The sequence below is a fragment of the Micropterus dolomieu genome, linkage group LG13 (genome assembly GCF_021292245.1).
Source record: "Micropterus dolomieu isolate WLL.071019.BEF.003 ecotype Adirondacks linkage group LG13, ASM2129224v1, whole genome shotgun sequence".
NCBI lineage: Eukaryota > Metazoa > Chordata > Actinopteri > Centrarchiformes > Centrarchidae > Micropterus > Micropterus dolomieu.
In genome coordinates, this window is record NC_060162.1 from 20,479,612 (window position 1) to 20,505,558 (window position 25,947).

A 25,947-nucleotide genomic window follows, 5' to 3' on the forward strand; every position below is an offset into this window, starting at 1 on the left:
TATTATTATTGTTGTTGTTTGATTTATTTATTTATTATTATGGGAATGGCAATGACAATAGGTTTTTGTAAGGAAAAGGCAAAATCAAAATGTAAGCTTTAATTCTTTCTTTCTTGTATATATTTCCCCATTTATATATTATTTCATTCATTCTTGCATATATTTCCCTATTTTTCATTAAGTTCTGACACTTTGGGAGTTCCATACATATGTGCATAGAGGGCGACTCATAAGTAATGTGCTAAATGAGAGATGGAAGCACTTTTTCCAAATAAGTTCTGTCAAAACAAACTTGTAACTCACAACTGATCAACTATTTCCGCTGTCGCCGTCTTGATGGAAATTCCTATAACGCGAGGAGACATGGCTGGTAGCAACTTGCCCAGCTGAAAGACATTCCTGAGGACCATTCTCCATTTTTCTCAGATACATGGTCTTCAGGTCAATGCGACTGGTTTTGTTTCACTCACAAAAAAAACCCAGCACCTGTCATGCAGATGTCCTTTGAAGAACAAGGAGAGGAAGCTAGCCAAGCATTTAGTGTTAACATGCTCGCAAAGTATGCAAGTGGAAATCATAAGCAGCACAGTGACATTCATGATTCTGTGAAATTTAGTAGCTTCAGCAGTGGCTCAAAGATAAGACACTTAGACCTTATCCAGACTATCGTGGCCTCAATAACATCCCCTGCCTTTGATTCGTTCTGCATGGTGCTATTGTATTCACTAAACTGGACCTGCAAAATGCACATCACTTAGTCCACATAAGGCATGGAGATTAGTTTGTCCAACGCCCCTGGCTTTTTTCAAGCCCTTGTTAACGACATCCTCTGGGACATGCTTAATCATTTTGTCCTTGTCTATTTAGATGACATTCTGATCTTCTCTAAGTCCCTCTATGAACACCAAATCCATGTGCGCTAGGTCCTACAGCAGTGGTAGGAAAACAAGTTTTTTTTAAAGCAGAGAAATGTGAATTTCATGTTTCTTTTCTTGGTTACATCATTGTGCAGGAAGAGATGCACATGGATCCAGCGAAGGATTCTACTGTCACAGACTGGCCAGTACCCTCCAATCGAAAACAACTGCAGCGATTCCTGGGCTTTGCTAATTTTTATAGCCGATTCATGAGGAATAACAGCCGCTCACTGCCTCACTCATTGCCCTTACCTCAACAGCTGTGCCATTCATCTGGACCAAGGAGGCGGAGACTGCATTCTGAGTTGACATTTTGTTTTGCCACAGCACCCATCTTGGTCTAGCCTGACCTCAGACATCAGTTTGTTGTGGAGGTGGACGCATCTGACACGGGGGTAGGAGCTGTGTTTTCTCAGCAGTCCACAATTGATAATGTCCTTCCGTGTGTTTTTCTCTCCCGCAAACTCTAACAGGCTGAAAGAAATTATGATGTTGGAAATCGGGAGTTGCTCACTGTGAAACTGGCCCTTTAAGAGTGGTGTCCAGTGGCGGCTGGTGAAAAATATTTTAGGTGGGGCTGTGCCATATCCAGTCAGTTTCAGTAACTGTCCCAATACAATTTAACACTAACACAGTGCTTTGTTAAATGGTCAGAGATGATGAATTCCAATATTTTTTTATTATAGGCTATTAATATCCAAAAACAAACAGTGTACATAAACATAGAAAGTGGCATGAAAAGAAAATACTCAAGTAAAGTACAAATAGGCTACCTCTAATTTGGACTGCAGTACAGTAGGCCTTAAGTTACCACTGGAAATAACCACATCTTAATGGCTAAAATCCACTGACTCCCCACAAGCGGCTCTCCGCTCCGCAGAGAATAGGTAGCAGGTCTATTTTTGATGGAAGACACAAAGCAGCACAGAGCTGATTGAACTAGGCAGGAAGTCAGACACAGAACGGCAGAGAGAATCCAGTAAATTTTCAAAATAAAACACCCCGTGGACTCCAGATCGTAAAACGACAAACATGGTTAAAACGGACACAAAAGGAAATTATTTAACTACGTAGCCTACTTAATCATAGTAGAAGCACAAAATGCAAACAATGATTACCAAATCAACGATGTAAACATGTCAGAAATCAGGCAGGTAAAATGCTCTGATTCTGAAATGCTCCTTGTGGGAAATGCAGCCTGCAGTTTACAGAACGAAACATAGAGCACACAATACATACACGAGCTGTGAAGAAGTTAGTAGAAGCACAAAAAGGACAAATAATGTGGGACAGGCTGCACAGTTCGCTGCTAAATCTCTTCTGAGATGCTTCCAGTGGTGCTGGTGTTGTGCCGAATTCTGCCTGCCTGCCGAGAATTGCATGCACCTCGCGGGTCCTAACGCTAATTCATGCTGAGAAAAGAGGTGGATGCAAATCTCGGCAGGTAGCCTCCAACATCTGTTCTGCCCTATACAGTCAATGGTTCTGCCGAATTACGCATCCACCTCTTAATAAGGTCCTTTTCAGACACTTTGCTGTGCACACTGATCAAACGCAGTGATCACCACATATTTTAGCTGAATCATAAGGAATGCTACTTCTAAGTGTAATAAATAAATAAATAAATAATTAAAAACTCCTTACGTTCATAAAATATATACTTTATCACCATTGATGTACCCCAGTTTTTGGAGGTGCATGCAATTCTCGGCAGGCATGCAAAACTCTGAATAACACCGGTCTATGGATGCATCAAAACGTGGCGCAGCTGTAACGTGCTGTAGCAGACACCGGCGTAACACTTCAGAGCTGTCTATAAACTATACAGCTTAACTCTGTATCCAACAGCTGTTCTTGTAGCATGTCTAAACTAGCTATTTTAATAAATTTATGATGAATTAATACCCAATTATGAATTTTAATATTAAAAAATACATTAATCCATAAAAAGCTCTCGTTTCGAAAAAGAAGGGGTACCACCGGAGTTGTTATTATACTAGAATCTCCGGACCTCTAGGTAGCTTTTAATAATTATACAATTATTCACCAGTGATCAGTTAGTTAATAAATCGCTCAATTATCTTAAATCAATCAGTCAGTCTCATATCTAAAGGGTCGATTCTCTTGGCAGGGATGTGGAAATAGGCAACACACATTTCTTGATTACAGTGGATTTATTAACTAACTAAAGCGATATAAAAGGGTGGTTAAATACATCAGGGAAAATAAACAATGGCTAAACAATGAGAATGGAGGTTCGATTATGGGAAGCATTTGACTCATACGGCAACTAACGAATGCAATTAGATGATAACTCGGTTAAATTTGTCTAGGGGTATAAAGATTCCATATGCTGGACTAAAGAAAAATGGATTAGCAACTATTGGACGTCACCGACCACAGAATGTAGGGTTTTGGACTTGCTGCTTGCGTTTCTTCCCGCGGGGTTGCTGGTAAACGGCCTCACACTGGCAGAGTCCGTGCGTTCTCGGTTCGGACAACTTAAAGCTGTCGGCCAGTCGCTTTCTCTGCCAGGGAATTTCTCCGGGGTCCGTCTCTGGAAGGCTTATGGAAAAAACTTGCAGTGGGGGCCTTCCCGATCCTGTCTCGGGTCAGGTTTAAGTCTTCCTTTGTGGTTGCTGGCGAGCCACGTGGCGTCGTCCGACCTCCCTCGGGGGGCGTTTCCGGTTTCCCGAGGGACTGCCTTTCTAAACTTTTAATGTCTATAAAAGAAAAAATCTATTTGCGCGTATTATAATCAAATATTTTCCACAATCAAACCTCAATGGTCAAACAGTTGTACCGTTCTAAGTTAGCATTTGGTAACAGGAAAACAATTGTCAAATTATTGGTCATGATAAATGAGTGACATTTATACATTAACGGCATTTCCGACGATGGTATGTAATACCTATTTCGTCCACGTGGGGGAGCTCAGGTTACATGAGGAAAGCTTAGATTAATCCAAAAACAAACTTTCCTTAGGAACTGGGGAATTTAGTTATTTAGCCTTAAATTCAAGCTGGCGATTAATAGAGTATAGTATGACATTTCTTTATCATCATCATCGTCATCATCATCGCGTGATCAGGCTGTTCAGGAATAGCACTTAGAGAAAGTGACCTCTCCACCCCCTTTCTTTTGTTGGGGTCTCTTCAGCCGTCTGTTGAAAGTTGATCTCAGCCTTCCTGCTCCTCTCTGGGAGAGGAAAAGAGGAATTTGGAGTAGCTCCAAATTTATTTAATATAAAATGCACAAATCCACACTGTTGTCCACTACATTCTCCTTGTTTATGTACCACAGCACAAGCACCAACTGGCAGTGGGTGGAAATATCAGTTGTCTCATCTGCCAGAATAAACATTCCTCTTGAATGTAATCTTCAAGAACTGACAGCATCCAGTCCAAAAGTTTGTTTTGCAGTCTTTGAGGTGCCTTTGAAAGCGGTAGCTGTCTTAAGGTGCTCCTCCAACATACTGCAAGATCTACTGACGGCAGGGTTTTCAGAGGATTCGGTCTCATTGTGGCCGCGCAAGGCCGATGTTAACTCTGCCTAGCTTCACTGTATTATCCATGTGCCTTTGCACACGCGTTTCATAATATTCTCAGATAAAGGTATCGTGTCGTTTACTCCTGTAACAGTCCATGTTGTATCTGTCCCCCCGCTGCAAAAGCAAGCATGGGAAGCAAAAAAAGGTATTTAAATCATTGCATCCAGCTAGCCAAGGCTGAAAGCCTGTGTCGGTCTTGAGTTCCGCATTCATCTCGTCAACAACGTCAACGGTCCCTCTACCACCTACTGACTGGCTTGGGGCAGATGCTGGAACGCCCTTCAGGCATCAGATTTGAGGACGCTGATTGGCTTAATTTCTGTTGCTATGGGCATATCTTGTGTCAGCCAGAGTCAGCTATTGGCTGCTGTGCTGCTTAGGCGATCGCTCTGGCGCCCTAGAAGAGATCAGTGGATGAGCAGGAAGTTTAATGTCACCCCCAAACATAATAATTTACCCTATATTTTATATATTACACATTGTGCATTTTAAACACACTTTTTTAAAAATATTTTAAAAATAAATCTAAATACTTTCCACCAATAGGCTATCTATAAAAAGTTTCCACCACCAGGGAGGGCGGCGCCCTCTTTTGGCCAGCTGCCACTGGTGGTGTCAATGGTTTGAGGGGGCTGAAGATCCGTTTTTAATCTGGACACCATACCATAGGCCAGATGGGCTGTCCTTTTTGGCAGATTTAATTTTACCTTATCTTATCGTCCTGGCACATGCAATATTAAACCTGATGCTCTGTTCTGCATAAATTCTAGGGAAACAAGTTCAGATCCTGAAACCGTTTTGCTTTCCACCTGTTCTGTAGTGGGTGTTACCTGTAACATTGAGTCCCAGGTAATCCGTGCCCAAGAGCCTGACCCAGGTAACCGCCCCCCCCCCCCCCCCCCCCCCCCAATCGGTTGTTTATGCCCAAGTCAGTCCGTTCACAAGTCCTCCAGTGGGCCCACTCCTTACCGATTACCTGCCATTGTTTCTGGTGGGCCACTATGAAGATGGACACACGGTCATACATCGCAGCCTGCCCGGTGTGCGCTTGGGGTAAAACCTCCACTCAGCTCAGTGCTGGTCTCTTGCAGCCCTTGCCCATACCTAGTCGTCCTTGGTCACATGTGGCAGTGGACTTGTTACTGGTCTCCCGCCATCCTCTGGTAATACTCACTGTCATTGATCGTTTTTCTAAGTTTGCTCATATACTGACCTTACCCAAGCTTCCCTCTGCCAAAGAAACTGCTGACATTCTGGTTGCACATATGTTTCGCCTGCTTGGTCTAACCTCTGATATCGTTTCTGACAGAGGTCCACAGTCTCTCAAGTCTGGAAGGCCTGTTCCACCCTGGGTATAACTGTTTGCCTCTCCTCTGGATACAATCAAACCAACAGTCAACAGAGAAAGATCCTCTCCGACGCTTCCACTGGTATGTCTACATTTATTTTTGCCCTTGGATATAAAACTCCCCTGTTCCGCTCATAAGAGTTGGCAGTCCCCTCTGTTCAGTCACACATGTGCCACTGCTTCAGGACCTGGAAAAGGGCCAGTCATATGCACAGACATGCAAACCTTCACCGCAGACCCACTCCAACCTACCTACCTGGACAGCAGGTATGGCTAAACGCCAAAAATCTCCTCATTGTTGTGTCTAAAAAGCTAGCATTCTCCTTCCGTGGCAGTCTCTTTTCTGTTCATTTGTTTTGCATGTCCTATTCTCTTACAATTTATTTTTCTCATATCCCTTGAATCTCTGTGTTTACTTGCTATTTTGGTCGATACCTTCAGCCCATTTTCTTTCATTCGGTGTGTGCTTTCTTTTCTTCCACCACCAGTCGAGAAAGCTAGTTGGAGTCAACAAATTATTTTAAACCTCCATCTTCAAACAGCACAACAGTGTTCAATTTAAATGAGCGCAAACCTCAGTCATAAAAGTTTTTAATGACATTTCCTTTTTTACTTTTTACTAGTTTTCCCGTTAAAATAAACTTTATTCTCACATTGCCAAACATTCAGTCTTTGTTAGAATGGGTTTTAGGAATGGAAAACTTGGATTTAAGCTATGGTCACAAGACAACAAACTAAACTTTATGAGTAAGGAAAAATGTTGGCTTGTGGGATTCAATAGCGAATACGATCTCCCTCACAGTCAGCCCCTGCGTGGAGAAATGCTTTCAATCACGTCATCCAATCATATTTGCACCAAGCTTAAGCTTCATGACTAACTGCCTTATAAATAATGTCAATGTAAATAGCAGCAGTTCAAGACCAGTCTAGTAATCAGGGGTAGACATGCAAACAGGCAATATAAATGAATATGACCTGCAACTGTGTGAATCAAAAGTGATTGCTTCATTTAGAAGGAAAAAAACAAAATTTAAAAGCAAGTAAATAAAAAGTCTGTCAAATTTTTCCTTTAGTTAAAGTGTGCTGAGCTCTCTATGCAACGATACACTCAAATCTTATAAATATCAGGAGCATAATGGTGTTTTAGTAGCTAGCCCTGACCTACCTTGATAAACACAAGAGTATTTCCTATCATTTCATCAGTGCAACAAAGGTCAGTGGCCGGAATTGAACTGAGAATGTTGTTATCGAAGCACAGTATTAATACATTTTAAAATGGTTCCAAGGATCTTTCTTCAGGCCTTTCTGCCCTTCTGTCTCACTTTTTGCCCTGTCTTTTCAGTTGTCGATTGCAGATAGAGATATGTGCATCATACTACTTGTGACCTATTTTTAAACTCTTGACTTTTTGAACACAAAGTGCTTTCTCCACTAGAATGTTTTATTATGATGACTTGATAATCAAAATCTGAGAAATGACTCTTCATTGAGCAGTCTTAATGCATAGGCATTTAAAATCACGTGATGCTTCATCATAGCCAACACTGTCACACTCTGTTTTGTGCATTCAGCTCAGACTCAGTGTCACAACAGTGTAAAGCATTAGAAATGTATAAAACCTGTGTCGCTGAAAGACAACTGGACATTTCTGTTTTCTCATTATTTGCATTCTGACTTTATTGCAAACAAAATGGCAAATTGGTAAGTACATTAGAAAGAACTTACAAATAAGCTGGTATTATGTTAATGTATGTTAATATGTACCTAGGCAAGTAGCAAGTAAAACAAAACATAGCCTAAATCTGATGTATTGGTTTATCCTCTTGTAAGAGACCTGGAGTTTATCTGATTAGCCATCACCACTCACCGACTGCAGTATTCATTTCTTTTTTTATATATTATTTAATTGTTATTGGAGGCTTTCTTGAATGAATAAAAAAAAAAAAAAGAAATAAATACACAGCAGAATGACATATTGTGTATCTCTGATTTGCTGACAAATAAGAAAATGTGTGTTTGCTGTGAAAATTTTTTCTAGTCTCAATTTTATCTTTCTCCTGAAATCGCAACAGAAGGAAGGATTTTAGGACTTATTTCACAAAATCCCTAAAGTATCTACTGGATCTCATGCAGCACCACAAATTTTGAGTTCTATCTCTACAGTCTGTTAAGTGTTGTAGTGCCCTGCCGGTAAGTGACCATTTCGCTAATTGCTGCCTGTGATGTGGTAGAAAACTACACCCAGTCGCCATGGTCATACTACCAAACGACAATCCCAGTTATGCTGTTTTCAAGGCATTGAGAATGATGTGATGAGCTGCATTTATTTCAACGATATCTGTGGGGCTGTTGGTTGGGGGGGGCACAATGCCCAGAAAATCATATTATGATGAGTTTCCCACCTTGTTTAGCATCGTGTTTGTGTCTGGTTATCATATTTGCCTTTTTCTCTGCCAGCAGTGTCTGTCTGGTGGTCTTTTCTATTAGCATGTTTCTTCCTTCTCCTCCTCCTTCCTTCCTTTTCCTTGTCTTTCTATCTGGCAACCCATCTACCTGTTCCCCCGCTTCCTGTATTTGTGTTTCTCAGTGACAGTTTCAGTCTCTTTGCTAGTCTTGCGGACAGTCAGACTTTTGTAGTTATTGCCAGTTTACTCGTCTACAGGGTTTGAACAAATTTTCAAAAGCTATTTCATGACAAGTTCTCAAAGTTTCGTAGGACCCCTGAGCACCCTGAAGATCACTTTAAAAAAATTCTCAAACTAACTCTTTACCTTTTATTTGTTTAAGTGGAATCAAAATGTTATCATGAGGGAGAGCACCAAGGGTATTAAGGACAATCTGACTGAATAGCATCTAGAAATGCAGTCGGTAAAATACAAGAAGTTACTGTTGTACCAGCTGTGGTGAACTAGAACGGTCCAGATGCTCATTTTTAATTGTGAGCATGGACTATGTGTGATTGGAGTCAGTGAAAGCATGTAGGACTATGCTGCAACTAACTGCAGGCTTCCCAAGCTACAATGCAAACCAAAAAAAACATGTAAGGATGCCGAAGGGGGGACTTTTCCTTCAGTGAGGAAATGAGTCACTTCACCACTTAAGTCTGTTGCCATAAATTGTGCTGCTCTAGACACTGAGAAGTAACAGACTGCTAATTTATTTCCCTGTTGTTCAGGTGAAAGGGAGGTGTCAAATGTAAGTCACAGAAAACATGCTGTCTGCAAAGATAAGAATTATGTGCTGCACTCACTGTTGGGCACAGAGTAAATGATGAGAGCTCAGCTCAATGCCGATATGGAATAATACTTTTAGCAGGTATGAAGCACAGGTGTAATCAATAAGATTCACTGCAAATGTATTCCATGTAGGTGTGGCAGTTGGCGTATAGACATTTTTCACAGCAAAGGTTTTGACATTAGGAAAAGCACAGGTGTTACTCATAACAACTCTTCTATTCAGGTGTCTCCGTAATTAAAACAGCTAAATGGATTTCAGCCATCAGACACTTTTACAGCTGTGCTTTTCCTGCTCTGACATGTAAAAATGTGTTCCATGAAAAAGAATACTATTTTGCATGGTGACTTGCTGGCAAGATATCTGTACATTTGAAGGCCTTTTAAAATAATCCAAATTATATGGAAGAAAAGCCAATATAAACAAATTTTTAGAGTAATGTTTATGGTAACTCAGAAGCCCTCTCTCCAAATGTAAGATTCTTGGTCAGCTGCAAATGAGGTTAAAGTTCAAATTATTTCAGCTCTGACTGCATGAGTGAGGTGTAGAATCCTATTGGTGCCAAATGCCCAAGATAGCTCATAGTGGCTCATATTCATGTGTGCTCTCAGCTTAATGAAGACATTAATGTACTTGTTGCATGAGTCTCATGCATAACTGAGGTGGTTATCATGGGTGCTAGCATAAAGCCAATCATGGCACTTGTTAATTCTTTACCACAAAGTCTACAGACCAAGATCATCATTTTATGTTTGGAAAAAAAAAGAGTCAAATGCTTTTAGCGCTGACAACCACAATCGTGTTTTTCTGGGCTCCCCAAAAAATCTCATTGATCCTGCCATTAAACTGAACACAGCTGAAATTCCCCATTATTATAATAGTTAATGCATTTTAAAACTGTGTACTGCACACAACTATGAAAGAAAGCAGCTCTGTAAAAGTAAATGGGCGGTTTTTCTGCATCTAAATATATTCAAATAATCTGGTTAGCTGGGATATTATGTCAAATCTGTGCATGTGTGGATGTCCAGTGTGCTCTGCTGTTTACACAAATTATTTCTGGAAAAGTACAACAGAAGCAATTATCTGTGAATATGACCTAAACACAGCAACAATCTGACAGGCATGAAGGTGACCAAGGAACTGAGTGAGTACAGTGCATGCAGTCTCCACCGAGTGTCTGCTTGCTAATGAGACATTGTTTGACCCAATTCAATGGTTACTGCTGCTGGTGCTCCACACACACACACACACACACACACACACCCCCTTTAACCAAAACTGCATGCGTAACCTTAACCGAATTGTAACCTGAACCCTAAAACCACATCTTACCCTCAAAAAGCAGTCTACCTGTGGAGACCTAGATTGTTGTCCCATTCAGTTAGAGTGGATTCAGGTTAGAGTCTCAAACGGGAAGTGAAAACATGAATCAATCTCTCTCTCTCTCTCTCTCACTAAATGTTTCCTCAACTTCATGCATGTTGAAGATGGATGCTGTATAATTATGCTAATGAGCATTGCTGCTGTCCAATCACACGCTTCACTGACTGAAAAAGCAGAGACTGGCACCAATAGAGAGAGACCACTATGGAGGGGTGACACATGGAAACAGTTTTAGGTTTTCAGTGTGCTGCACAGAAATACCTCGTAAAGTTTATTTTTAAGAATTCTCTGCACGTCCTTAAGTGTCAGTATTTCCCATTTGTGTTAACAAGCTATTCCCACTTTCCGAAGAGAGTATGACTTATCTAAATGACAGATGACAAATGCAATGCATTTGAAGAATAACACAGCTGCCTGCAGAACACAGAAAGAAAATGCAAAGAAAGCCGGAACAGAATAAAAATCAGAATCAGGTAAGTTGCTAAGAGCTGTGAATCTTTGTCACACTGGTGCAGGAACGTATCGCCAACTAATTTGTCATGTATACAGATGCATCATTCAGGAACAACAGGACCTCACACGGAGTTCAAGCAGACAGTGGCAGATATATCACAGAAGATAATATAAATCACTAATGAAAGAAAAGAGAAGGAAGGTCAGAAGCTTGCAGAACAAAAAGGTAGGACCCTACTTGAACTGAATTCTTACAAGACTGTTACACCCCACCCTTTGGTGGCTACATGGGCCAAACACTAACACTAACCCAAGCTTAACACACAAACACCTTTAAACAACCAAAGTGGCAGACAATAAATCAAGAACACCAAAAACACAAGCACATTACACAAAATGCCCCAACTAAAAAGCAGCAAGACCAGCAGTCCCGAATCAAAAAGCCTCCCTGCTGACGCTTGCACAGGAGCTTTTAAAGACCGCCTTCCAAAGCCAGGTGGACCTTGTTCAACAATTAGCTGGAGCAGAGCAGAACTAGGACAGAAAAGAACATGTACACAGCACAGGGAAACGCATACAGCCATAACAAAGACTCATATCCATATATTCTTCTACAAATGCCACTGTTTATTTTTTGTGTAACAGTTTTGAATGTATAGGATAATAATATTGGATGTGCATTTGCAGCCTGGTGCAACCTTCTAAATCCACAGATGTGACCATATTAGGCTTGTGAATTCAAATGTTTAAAATGTTTACTTTCTGACAAAGAAACAACTTATTGCGGTCATGTAGTAATGACTACCCTCTGTAAGTAGTAAAAAGTAAAAATACTGGGGTGGAAGTCAGGGTAGATGATTGGGTGTGAATCTGAAACAAGAGACCACAGTCTGCTTCCCATCCCCTATCAACAATCAAAGTTTGTTTCTTCAAACCATGAAAGCAGTCTTTTCCAAACCTTAAACAAGTAGTTTAAGTTGCTTAAACTTAAACCTGACCTTAATCATTAGGAAGCAGATTAGAAAACAAGTACTTTTTGGAACAGTTGTGACTCATTTAGGAGTGCGCTGACACACAGCCTATTTTGTTGTATTTTAATGAGTATCAATAAACAAAGTACCTGACTCAAGTCATATTTAGGTGAACAATGGCTGATTTTTAGCCATGCTAATGGCATTGGTACAGGGGCGGCAAAGTTGCTTTGTTAGTCTGTTGGTCAACCACATTGGTTCCAATCAACCTCAGCTGTACTTTATTTAGCATACTAATATACCAGGTTTACCAGATTTATCATTATACAACACAGGGTTGTATAATGAGATGAAGTTGTAGTTCCCTTTATGCTACTTACAAAAACACTATATAAAAAATAATATACACTAGATGGGTGGATGAGTAATAAGTAATAAAACTATCTTACATAGCGCAATGCTCAGGATGAATTTAGGAGTCTCAAAGCCTCAAGGAAGAAGCTGCTGTGAAGTCTGGTGGTAGGGCTGCAGGATACTTTATCAGTGCCAGCACTGAGTGGAGGAGGTGTGGCTGCCGATCAGAACTGTCCGGGATTTGTTTGTGAGGAAGTCCAAAATCCACACTGAACAAAATTATGAACGCAACACTTTTGTTTTTAGCCCCCATTCATCATGAGCTGACCTCAAAGATCTAAGACTTTCTCTATGTACACAAAAGGCCTATTTCTCTCATATTATTCACAAATCTGTCAAAATCTGTGTTAGTGAGCACTTCTCTTTTGCCGAGATAATCCATCCACCTCACAAGAGAGGCATATCAAGATGCTACACATGGCAGCATGGGTATTGCACAGGTGTGCCTTAGGCTGGCCACAATAAAAAGCCACTCGAAAGCACCTGTGGCCTGTACTACAAAGCGGGGTAACTGGCTTATCCAGGTAACTTCAGGAGTACCTTCGTGACGTCGGGTGTAACTTCCCGGTTAACTCGTACTATGAAAGGTGGATAGGTGTTAACCGAGGTCTGTTGCCATGGCAATTAACGCTGCATCTCTAGACTGCTCCGAGCAGGTTTTGTTCATGGTTAACTCGAGGTTACCCTGTACGTGGACTACACACCACATTTGTACTCAGTGTTAATGATGAGAAGTAGGATATTAATACACACCACTTCATAAAATGTTTAGATTTCATCCTGATTTGTTCCACTGCGGCTGCAATGACGTTCTGAACACAACAGCATTACGTTCAGACAGCGAGCCCTGCAGCCTCTGTGATTTTAGAGAGGAATTAATTAACAGGATAGTTTCTTAGATGTAGCCATCTGTAGTCTATAATTGAATTCTCCTAAGTGTTTTCACATATTTAGATACATTATTTTACATGTCCAAAAAATATGGAGCCAGGTGGGGGTTAATAACGAGGAAAAAAACCCTCCTAAATGAAAGTGTGAAATTTACAAAAAGGAAAATCGGAAATTCCCTGAAATTGATGTCATAAAAAATCAAATACGCCCAATCCACTTCAAAGTCTCTAAGGTCCATGATAGTGATTGTGGACTAAACTATACTAAAGTATTCCCTCACTGCTAAATCCGATTGCAAAGTTCCGGTGCATGCATAATATACGGCAGACGTGTGTGTGTGTGTGTGTGTGTGTGTGTGTGTGTGTGTGTGTGTGTGTTGTTGCAGCCTTGCAAAGTGAAGTTTCTCTCATAAATGTGTGACTGTAATGTCAGAGAATATTCAAGTTTTTTACTTCTAGGCCTAGATTAATCTTGGAAATTAAATTCTGTCTCAGATTATTACCCCTCTCCGCTGGCTCCTTTTTTTTTCTATTACAATGGACCTTATGTGCAGTTGTACCTTTACATCTTAAATCATATTACACATAAAAGAAGAGCCCATAAAATACATAACAGGCTAGAGATTTGAACTACAGTAAGAACACTAAGATAATTAGGCTATTTACTCAATGCGATGCCAACAAGCCGCCCTGGCTTTGTCGTGCACCACGATATTAGATTTAGCCGTTAACTTGTCTTTACATTCATAATTTCCTGACACTACCAATGTGCATTCCTCTGGAGAAATACGGAGCATGCGCCGTTGCGAAAAGACACTGCCTGCATGGCCGAACACACCCCTTTTACGCTAACGTGCAACAACTCCAATTAAGTTAACCCGGTGTTAACACCGACTCAACAAACTAACATCTTATCCACCGATCAAGATTAAATTGATGTGAGATGCTTCACTCCACTGTTTAAACACACATGGTGAAAGAGGTGCTGCAGCAATGTGCAGTATGACAAAAATATGATGTCCGGTTTAGGTCTGATTTTATTGTCTTAGTGACCACCACATCAATAACACATTTGCTGATGTATGATGTCACTGATGATGTACCATATATTCCTCAAGCTTTATTTTTCTCCCCACCTATTTTGAGTCCAGACCCGCCTTATTGGGATGGTAATGGCTGGCTTATTACTTATACGTGTCCTTGTGATTGGGCGCTAGCTGTGTGCACAGCTATGATCCTAGGTGCTCCCTCCATACATCCATCCACTGTCCATACTAGTGATGTGCGATACTACTTTATTCCTATCCGATCCAATACCAAGTAATACCCAGGCTGAAATTGTCGATACCAATACTTTTTACATATTTTATTTCTATTTTAATGTGACATCCCCCCTCCCGTTTCTGTATTTGAGAGAAATAAGGAGTAGGCTACAGCCTTACCAATTCAAAATAATAGCTGCATAATCATATTCTTTAATTATAATAAAAATATCCTGCTCAGAACTGCCGCTTCATAACATCATCCTATCATCCATCTTTGCGCACACATCACACACAGCGTCATTATTACATTCACAGCTAAAATACAGCCAGACTTGACTGTTTTTATAGTCAGCCAGAGTCCTGGAAATGTAAGTAGCTGCAGCGGCTCACTTCAAAGAAGTTCCGTCACAGAGCCTTAGCGCAAGCATTACTTTGACAGGCAGAAGGAGTTAGGAGTAGAAGGAGTAGTTCCTATCAACCGAGTATAATTAGACCATCCTGGTGACAGTAAGATACTTACGATAAAACACACACTCACTCCAAATGACTGAGTTTGGATATCGATCCTTTTTATGAGTATCGATCCTAGAGCAAGAAACGTTGGTATCAGAAATATCGATACTTTAGGATTGTTCCACACATCACTAGTCCATACCTTTTTTATGCAGGATCGTGGGCTCCCTCAAAACATTATGCTTTTTTTCCCCCCTCAATGTATGAACTTGGGTCAATGAGGCCTACAGGCCATAAATGGCTAACAGAAGTTCAAAACTTGTAATGCTTGTTAAATGTACGTTAATAAAAAGATCTAACGCAAAATTGGATGACAATATATTATGGATTTATATCAGCTATAATGGTGCTGCCATTTTGGAATAGGAACACAGAAATAATTAACATGAACATAACAGGAGGGTTAACTGGGAGCAGTATATAATAAGTATATAATATTCAAGTTCATACTTGTAAACACAGACCATACTCGTTCTTAAAGTCACTTTCAACCACTTTCCTCAAAAAAAAAGAGGGAATAAAAAAAGATGGAAGAGGGGAGATTGCAAAGTGGAAAAACAGATTGCGTGGTGAAGATGGGGTGACGGAGAGGGTGTGAGCGCTGAGACAATGAAAGATTTTTGAATTTCAGTTTGTCTGTAGCTCTCTCCCTGACCAGTGATGGATTGTGCACTGTAGAGACAAAAGAAATGGAGGAGACATAGAACACTGTATTTCTTCCATGTTTTTCCTGCCTAACTTGTCCTCTCTCCCTTTCTCTCCTTTTTTTCCTGCTCCTTGGCGGCATCAACAAACCAGAGAACATCTTTGAAGTATGCCCAACCATCAATAAAGCTGAGAACTACTAATCTTCAACACAGTGGTACCAAAAATAAGTTTTTGCTTAGAGTTCTTATGTATGCTCAAACAATCTCCTCTGAATAAATCTCTTTTCCTGTTACCTTCTTCACATACTATACTCTGCCTTTCTTTCACCTTCTCTTCTCAAACTCAACTTTTACGTTTTTACAAAAAAAGTTCAAAATTTCTAAAAACACAAAATAAAGGCATGTAATAACAAAACATATTGAATGCATTCATTGTAAATTGCAACATGTATCATGTTATGAAATAATTTTCTGTAAATATGTTAGTAGTAGCAGAAGAGTAAAAGCAACAAACATTTGATCATAAAATCTGACCTATATACTTTAGCCATCAATCAGTAGGTTATGATTTGTTACAGCATAGCAACAAAAGTCTCTCTTGGCTGACGTTGCTGAATCGAGACAGAATGAATCTGGTTTATTTCCAAAAAGTTGTTGTGGAAATTGGTATTATGCTCAAACAGGCAATTTCACAATAACTATAAGAATAAAAGTTTAAGGTTTATAGTAATGAGTACTATGATATGTTATACCATTAGTGCTTTGAAATTCTTCAGCAGCAGGGTTTTCAGTCTCAGAATAACTGCTCCTGGGATATCAGGACAGTCTACTGTTACTGATAACTCACATCAAGCCCCTGTGTTGGAAAGCATCTGCTCTGCTGTGCTGCTGATGAATACACACAGTGTGTGTCAGTTTAAGTCAGATATACAGTGAATGAGTCATATTTTGGGTTCCAAGAGTGCTGTCAAGAGAATACCAAGGCTGGTGACAGTGGAGGCCTACAAGAAAAGGATTGGAATCATACCAATTACTTTATTAAGTTATGCTTCAACGCTTGAATGCCATATCGCTCGAAAAAACGAATTGTTTTTTGCTTGATTTTAGAAAGATTCAGAGAGATGGATTGATGGAGGGAAAATATGACTTTAAGTTGAGATAAAAAAATTTTAGGAAAGTTACAGGGTAACACATTAAATACACACAAGATACACACACACACACACACACACACACACACACACACACACACACACACACACGTAAATGCAGCATAAAAACCCTTTATGTAAGCAAACATATAAACAGGAAAAGGAAATACTACATATTAAGGAACAATGTATTCTTGCAAGTGTTTGGTTGTTTGAACAGTACAGCCTGTATTCCTTCATCATATAGAAAACACATTAGATTTCTGTGTTTTTTGACTGAGTTGTTAATTGTGACATACAGTTTTAAGTTCAAACGGATGGTTTGCAAGCGACACCCTGACCTATTAGAAGTCTCCTATGGCCTTACTATAAATACCATGCATTGCTATGAATGAAAATCATGTACAGTATTTACACTGAAAGATAAAATACTGTAAATGTCTCTACACCAACAAAATATAGTTGGAAAACATAAAAGAACAATCCCAGCTCAGTCATTTACATTCTTTTCCTGTTTTTACTGTGCAGTTCAATTATACTCGGCCCAAAAGTGTATGCTCTGATGGAGTCCTTCTCATCACAAATAAAACAACATTTGGAGAAACCAAAAGCCTGGAACAGCAGGCTGGAGGATGCAAATATGTTTCTTTGTTGCAATACATCTGCACATCTGGAGGAGAGTCATACTTTTAAATGTGTGTGTGTGGTGTGTGTACTTGGTTATAGATCAGTCTGCATAAGTTGCTATGAGATGAAAGTCAGATTATTCCTGAAAACAGACAATGCCTTTGGTGTAACAGACCTGGGTTCAATCCCCCACTGTGACACATCCAGAAATGTGTCCCTGAGCTAGACAGAGGTGTGTGACCTGACATATATAGCAATTGTAAGCTGCTTTGGATAAAAGCGTCAGCTAAATGAATAAATGTAATGGATGAGTCTGTTTGTGTTTGTAAGCCCAAATATCGTAACACAGTTTGAGAGAGCTGCTGTGTGAAAATAAAAATTCATGCTTTTTCTGAATTGTAATTCATAATCATATTTACAGATGTACTTAACACTTTGTACAGTTAAATCTCCAAGGAAAATAAACACTTATACATGATGTTCAGACTTTCCAATGTCCTGTTTTCAAGTTCACATTTAGATTTGTTATGTTAAAGACAACTTCTCTCTCTAACTGACTGACATTCTGTTAGATAAAATTCAGTCTACATGTGAGGTCGCTGTTACAATGTCATTGAAACAAACAAACCTCTCTGAGGTCCTAGAGCTCCACAACAGACTAGTTTGGTTACTTTCATCTCCACACACAGCACTTTTTCATTTTAAATTTACAGCCATTTCCATGGCTGAAAAATATGCTTCATCATGTATGCTGTGTATCGGAAAGCTTTTATGGAAACCAGTAAGCATAATGACAGATATTACAACAACTGCATTTACACATTATAGTATTTTAATGGCCATAAAAGCAGGCAGAGTACTGAGTAAATACTGACTTACTGAGTGTTCAAGCTCTGTGCCCATAATGACGAATCCTAGAGGTTAAGAGTGTTTTCTAAATGTGACTCTATGGGGATAATTTGAAGCCAAATGTTTTTCATTTTAGTAGAGAATTTACTAACACTGATGTTGTAACTCTGTTCAGATGGAGTTAGGTGAATCTAAATACACTGCTGCCCAATGCAGGTTTCACCTGAGACACATTGGCAATGGAGCACAAAAGAAAGTGCAAGTTTATCTGCTACTGAGGCTCTCTGTGTATGTAGTCAGTTTAGGTCAATCAGCATTTTTTACTTTGACATTACATAGTATTTTTCGGCTCTTCTGTGTCACAAAATCCTCATTTGTAGATTCAATGTAAAGCAACAAAACATTTAAGTACAAGGGGCGTGTCTACTTGCAGCAGGAAAGTGTTACTCACCACCGCTTTAGCATACAAATCTGAATGGTAAGCGGGTATTTAGGTAGACTTTTCATAGTTTTTATATTTATACTTTTATAATTTTTTTTTTTACTTGTTTAAGTCTGTGCTTTCTATTCCTGTGAATGTGCATACGCTAATTGTAACAGAAAAGTGCCCTCTGGGGTGCCCTTTCACTGGACAAAACCCTGGGCTTTCCCGGAGTAGAAGTACATGTCTAAGACCATAGTGTCAGTAGCTAGCTAGCTAATTACATTAGTCTTATAGGCGTTGACAGCCCCCCTGAAAGCCCGTTACCCTTACCCTAACCATCACAGGTGTGTGTGCCTAAACCTAAGTCAGTGATTGCGTGCATGTCAACTGGTTCACCATACAGCTTGCAGATAGGATTAGCCTCCCTCGTTGTTGCTACGCATAACCCCAGCCAATTATTCACTAGCAAACTGCGTTTATACGGACGCTTAAGGGTACCATTTGCGTCAAGTACCAACACTTTGTCAGACTTTCCTAAAGTGTCTGTATCTGACGCCCTGAGATGAGAACGTGTTTACATGTGAGACGATGTGCCCTCATGATGCCTCTATAGCAGAGGTCACTAATAGGCGGACCGCAGTCCGGATCCTGACCCAGCGGCCATATTGTCCGGACCCAGACGTACAGCCGATCTATTATTGAGAATTACTACATCGTGACGGAGCTTTTCTATTTTAAAATGCGCAGCTTTTCTAGCATTTACTGTCCTCGTTCAGCGGCACAGGAAACTCAGACAAATCATATGTGCTCTAATCGGCTCATGTCATGCTGCTCAGCCAATCAAATCTGTGCATTGTTAAGCATTGCCAGAGCCGTTAACGGCCCTGAGCATTGTGAGTTGAGTCTGCGAGTGAGATGCACAGAGGAAGAGAGGAGACGAAAGAGAAAAGAGACTTCAAATGGCTTTTAACGAAGAATGTACAGATTTTCACATGTACATTCTTACCACGGGCAGTTCAAAACCGGAATATCTCATATCTCCAATCCTAGCTAGAGCTCACATTTCTCTCTACACAAGAACAAGCAGGGAAGTGGTAGTTATATCAGAGGGAATGAAAGAGAAGAGGAGGCCTTACAGCTGTTCTTTTGTTAAGATATGTTGCGTGTTAATTATAAAATTGGTTGAGACTGAACTTCAGTCACTAAAAGCTACAGTTTAATTTTTTCTGAAATTGAGTAACAAATAAAATTTATTTTAATGTGCACATTTACAAAAACGTTTTTTAAATGCAGCCTTTAGATTACTTACATTTAGAATTTATTATTAGAGTAGTTATTAATTATTATCCCTTCTGTTTTGTGAGAACTGACAATATTGTACTGTAAATATTGTTGAAATAGTATCTGATTTGACAGTCAGTTGTTGACTAAAAACATATGTTGATACAATATACGTTAAGGTAGGCTACTGAATAACGCAAGTTGATGTTCCAGACCTTTGCTTCGTGAAATTTTCTCTAACTGGACCTCTTTTCGGTTGTGTTTATTTATTTATTTTTTCTTCTTCACCGCATCTAGCTGGTGGCCTTTTTATTTGATTTGTCTTTGCTGAAACAGCCCGTCTGTTTCAGGGGCAGGAGAAGTGGGTGCAGCAACAGCTGCCTAAGGTTCTTGATGCAGGTCACTGTCAGGGGGAATGTCAACAGCTGACCTGAATATTACAGCCTACAGTATGTGATGTTATGCTCTAATCAGTATCTAACGCCTCTCATATTAGTCATGGACTGCTTTGCTTTAAAAGGATGTTTTTAGCATCAAACCATTCCCACTTTATTCCTGTCACAATACTGTATATTGCTAGTCTGAGGGTGATTACGTCGTTGGAATCTGTACTGTTTCGTAATTATTTTGGCTCTTTTAATACCACTACTGACACTGCTAAACTTCTTTTATATTTTTGTCTGCTAATTTGACAGCCATGTGGACGTCTTGGGTTGTGAATGGAACAGATCACCTTATTTTGCCTATGTAGCCTCATTTATCATGATATTGATGAACTCTCACGAACACCCCCCCGCCACCCCCGCGAAACAGGTGACGTTCATCAGGCTGATATGAGCAATTTGTAAACAGTCTGGGCACTTAAGTTCTTAAAAGAACTTGACAGTTATTCAACAGCACATACCTCTAAGAGGTGACACACATCAAGCATTTTCAGAGCATGAATTACTAATTTGTGTTTACAAATAAAAAAATACTTAAAAAATAAAATAAAAAATACTACTAACGTAATATAAGCATGATTAAGCCAAAATCAAAGCCCACCAACACTCTCAACAGATTTCAGGTGAATGTCGCACCACTTTAACAGGGACAAATCATTTACTCCCTTTATTTTTGACTGCATGGCATCTTCATATGTTTATTTATAGTAATTATGCGTTTGTGAACACTTGTTTTCCCAGTTATATGGTCATTCTCTAGCCATCTAGCCTTCAGTGTGCGTGCGTGCATGTTTGTGTTTACCGTTCCTTTGTGCTATTGTTCTGGATGGATTTCTCTGTGCTTAGCCCAGATGTGAATGTCTTTGTAGTTTGACTTTTTGTCAATGATGAGAGCAGGGGGATTAGAATTCATAATAGAGTAATAAAGTCTAATGTCTCTCTAGTTTAAGGTAATGTCATTTTTATGACTCTCACAAAGACAAAGAAAGATTGTCTGAAAGAGATTTGCATTTCGTGGCCAACTTGAGTAAACTACGGAAAATGAGGTAAAAACACGTTATTTAGATTGAATGTGTAAGTTGCTAAAATAGACAATGTAGGACAGTTTCCAGAACAGTTATTTGGCTAAATCTTGAACTGAAACTAAAACCAATGTTAGGTTAGTCACAGAGCATCCTTAGAGAATAAACTGACCAAAAATATTGAAGCCACCACTGCCAACCCAACCCATGCATGGTCACCTGTGGGCATTTCAGTTGTGGTATCATAGTAATTAGAGTTTGCTGCTGCCTCAATTGTAGAATGTACAATGTACATTCTTTGGAAGAAGCTAGCTTGGAATTCTCAGAATGGATATCATGGAAAGACTGCCAAAAGACCAAAGAAGACATTGTTGGAGACAGAGAAAAAGAGAGTGACTGAGCAAGGGACTGGACAAAAGTAAATATTTGACTGGCTTTTAGTTGTTGGCGTGAGCTAAAAGAGCTGCCGAGCTGACCTTCTTGCTGTTGGAATAGTAAGTAATAACTTATTAGCTGGCTTGCTGTGTCTTGTGCGCTTGCTTAATGTTTGCCTTTGTTAGCAAAGTTGTCATCTCAAGCAAAATCTGAGGTTTAGCTGCTAGCTATAAAACTGTTGATATTGGCAAACTTCATAGATAAAACATTTTGACATTGGTAACATTAATGTAAGTGTTCTTGTTTTGGTTGCTGTCTAGCTTTGTTGGGTAGCTTGCCGCCCAAGTTTCAAGCAAGATTATGCTGCTGCTGATGGACAGCTGCACCAATATCGTGCCAGAACCGGACGAGTGGACAACATAACCGCGCTCAGCTGCCGACTATGGACATAACGTTAGATAATGGCAGAGGCTAAGGGCAAATGGGACGTTGAAGGAGGAAGCTAAAAGCTTTATGAAATAAAAGGCTGCAAGACACCGAGCTGTTGGACTAGTAAGAAATATTGCTATGTCTTGTATTGTTGCTCTTGCTTGATGTTTGGCTGTGTTAGCAATTTGTAATCATGACAAATGCACATGTACAGCTGTTAGAGAACATTTCCTCATATAGACAACAGAATAGGTCAACATATCTGAGATTTTTCTCCAAAACAATTGTAACTGAGTACAAGCGTGATTTTAACAGCCGCTCACCGTCGGCTGCGGTCTCAGGCATGTTCGTCACTGTTGCAAGTTTATCATCACAAGCTTGGCTTTCTGTTGGCTTCATCTTCTGGTATCATTTAACACTTCTCTTTACATTTTATATTTTTTATTTGCTCATCACCTGTCACCGATCGATCGCTGTGTTCCATCACATCAATTAGAGGCTTTCGTGGCACAGCAGCGATCAGCTGATTTTACTCATGGGGCCTCCGGCTGCAGCTGCGGCTGCTTCATGTGTAGTTGTTTGTTCGGCTAGACGTACACCCTCTCTATTCCTCTGTTTGTATCTTTAGTGTAGTTTAGTGACTTGTTTAAGCAGACTGCTTTCTCGTTTTATTCTTGTGTGTCGTATTTTTGTGGCTCACCACTAAAGGAAAAAGGCTTGTGGAGATCTTTCAATTCAGTTTATTGATCGAAAGTTAATAAAATACTTTCAACACAAGTATCAAATAAATACCTTAAATTCATTTCCCACAATTTATTTGGTCACTAAACTATTTCACTCTCACCCCTCTCTCATTCAAATATAAAATAACTCCAAAGCTGCAGTCTTTCCCCTTACAGGCTAATACTACCAGTGAGGCTGACCTAATTAGGATGGGGAGCGATGTGATACAATTTCCCAATACTTTTTTTTAACTTTTTAATATTTTTTATCTATTTTTTATTTTTTAAAAAAACAAAATAGATAACATTGCTTGTCCATAACAACAATAAAAATAATAATAAGCTACTAATCAGGTGACATGTCAACAGGTGACATTTTATGCAAGGTATCGAATGAAGTACTCAATTTGTGTCGGTATCACTTTAAGGGTACTGGGTTTGGTACTGGTATCATAAAATTTTAAACAATACCCAACCCTATATTGAGCACTTCTTCTTTGCCGAGATAATCCATCCACCTCACAGGTGTGGCATATCCGAACCCCCACAAACCCCCACGAACCCCCCAGTACAGTGAAACTGCACATTTTCGAGTGGCCTCTTATTATGGCCAGCCTAAGGCATGCCTGTGCAATAACCATGCTGTCTGATCAGCATGTTGATATGCCACACCTGTGAGGTGGATGGATTATCTCGGCAAAGGAGACGTGCTCAGTAACACAAATTTTGACAGATTTGTGAACAATATTTGAGATAAATAGGACTTTTGTGTACATAGAGAAAGTCTTAGATCTTTGAGTTAAACTCATGATGAATGGGGCCAAATACAAAAGAGTTGCATTTATAACTCCAGGACACCCGAAAGACACTGCCCTGAACTCTTTGTGTAAACAAAGAGTACGGTCTCCTCAAAACTCAAAGCATTACCTTATTTAATTAAATAATCTTTAAGTTACTTAACTAGGTCTCCCCACTCCATTTGAGTAGTTATGTTACCATGTTGTTGTTGATATTGTTGTTGAAAAGAATCTAAATAAGTTAATTTTGCAGTGTTTTAATTTTCAGCAAGGTCATCTGACATTGCCTCATTTTATATTGTAACTAATGCTTTGTTTCCAACACTTTGACATTTCCTCTAGAAAGGATATGATAAAGAAATGTCATCCTATACTGCTCGAGTAATTTTCCAGCTTGAATTTAATGTTAAATAATTAAATTCCCCAGCTCCTGAGTAAAAGGTTGTTTTAGGATTAATCAAAGCTATCCTCATGTAACCCGAGCTCCCCCAAGTTAACAAAATAAGTATTGCATGCCATCATTGAAAACTAAAAACTAACTGATCACTAGTGAATAATTGTATAATTATTAAAATGCTACCCAAAGGTCCGGAGACTCTGGGTGAATTAAATCTCCGGTGGTGCCCCACGAAACGAGAGCTTTATGAATGAATATTCTCTGAATATTAAAATTCATAATTTTGTTTTAATTCTCATAAATTTATTAAAAACATAAGTAGACACGTTACAACATTGTGGATCAAAATTCCACAATGTGATGTTGCCACGACCCATCTTTACAAAGCACTCACTGGTGACTATAGTGTAATGCTACAGCTAAAACATGTTTACCTCAAACACACTTTGCAAAACTGGCATCCCATGTTGTGCTTCCACTTGAAAAGATTTTCTTCACACACACTACCAAAGCTTGTTTATTGTTTTGCTACATTATCAAAATATAAGAGCAGCGCAGGTGGACGATGCGAGTTGATATCCTACAGTCAAATGCAGATTGCAACCAAGACTTTGTTGTACAGTGTGATATGCAACTTGTAAAATTTTAATGCACATTATTGTCAGCAAACATTTTACAGACAAGTCATAACAATAACCCAAGTTTCACAATTCCTGCGAACAATTAAAACACCATCAACCAACTACTAATTGTGTAAACCAACTCCAATTTGCCAATCTAAAAACCTCGGCCACTGTAACAATAGCATAACAATAACCACCATGTTAACCACTGGTATAAAAAAAGTAAAGAAGCATACACAGTTGGATTTTGCTTTCAGCATAGTAACAGGTAGTGCACTACAGTTTGCAGTTACAAGCCGGCTGATTAGTGATTGGCTCCAGTGTGCACTACAGAGTGCAAATTTAATACTTTAATTGACTGAATGGAGTGAGTCAGGAGTAAGATTTTCGTTTGAAAGTCATGAATTAAAGATAGTTGACTGATATTTTCCTAAGCTTCATTAGACCATTACATTACACAAAGAATGAATGAATGACAAACTGTCTACAGCTGCACCAAAATAAAAAATCTTGCCAGAAAGAGTATTTGGCTGATCTGGGCCAATTTGATTGTTTGTTGTTTTCCCCAATTGTATGAAATTATTTCAATTGCATGACTTCACCCAAATGATCTTTCTGTGAAATCATTATAATCTGAAACTTTTCCATTACTCATTCAGCAACCCATTTTACTCTGTCCCCTTCTAATCTGCTTCTTTTTTATCATGGCTGATATACAGTAATAATCATATATTGATCTTGCTCCCGAGAATAAATGAGCGTAGATTCATTATTATCAACAAAGTAACACAAAGTCAATATGGTATCATAGTTACATAATGAGTTTCCTGGGAGTTATTGATACTATTGATTGGTTATGGAGAGACATGTACAGTACATGACAGAAAATTGCTAATCTGAAAGTATTTACTGCCTTAATTAATGTCCTCAATGCATTTATTACCCTTAGTAATTACCTCATTAGTAAGTCAGTTGGCTTTATCAATTACTCATTTAACAGACTTTGCTCTTGTAATAGCTCAAGAAGAGTATATGATAGCAAGTTTAGTTACATTTACTGCAGGGTAATCCATAGAAAGCATCAATCTCTTTAGCCATTGGAGAGTTACAGTTACGCATGTGTTCGTTGAAGTGTCTTGATAGAAATATTTGTCAAGCAATGCTTGTAGTGGCTGAAATACTGGATTTTGTAGTTGTGTTAAATATATCATATTGTAAT